Below are 507 nucleotides of genomic sequence, written 5' to 3' on the forward strand. Positions count from 1 at the left end.
GCCCCGCCCACCGAGGGGAGAGAGCGGGAGCGCACACGGCGATTGGCACCCACGGAGGCGTCGGCGAGCCAGAGACAGCCAATAGGGAGGCGGCGCGGGGCCACGGGGCGCTGCCTCCTGGCAGAGGCGTGGCGGCCAGGCCGGGGATGGCCGGGTTGCGGGTTCGCGGCCGTGCGCCGGCTGGAGCGCTGCGGGGAAACGTGGGGCAGAAGGGATGGGTTTGCCCGAACGGGCTTCGCCGGGACAGCGTTGAGGTCCCTGCTGGCGCCACGGGGTGCGGGCCCGAGGGGGCGTGCCCAGGCCCATGGGCACCGGCCGTCGGGAGTGCAGGGATGTAAGCTGCTGGTCGCTCCCGAGCGCTGCTTGTATAATCTGTGGATAAAAAACCAAACCCCATACGGGTTAAAAAAAATAAACAGGTATTTGTTCCTAGAATTATGGCTTTCCAATAGCTGCCCTGTGAAGGATTCACTCGACTACACAAGACAACACCACCTCACTCTCACT

The sequence above is a fragment of the Lathamus discolor genome, chromosome 4 (assembly GCF_037157495.1).
Source record: "Lathamus discolor isolate bLatDis1 chromosome 4, bLatDis1.hap1, whole genome shotgun sequence".
Taxonomy (NCBI): Eukaryota; Metazoa; Chordata; class Aves; order Psittaciformes; family Psittacidae; genus Lathamus; species Lathamus discolor.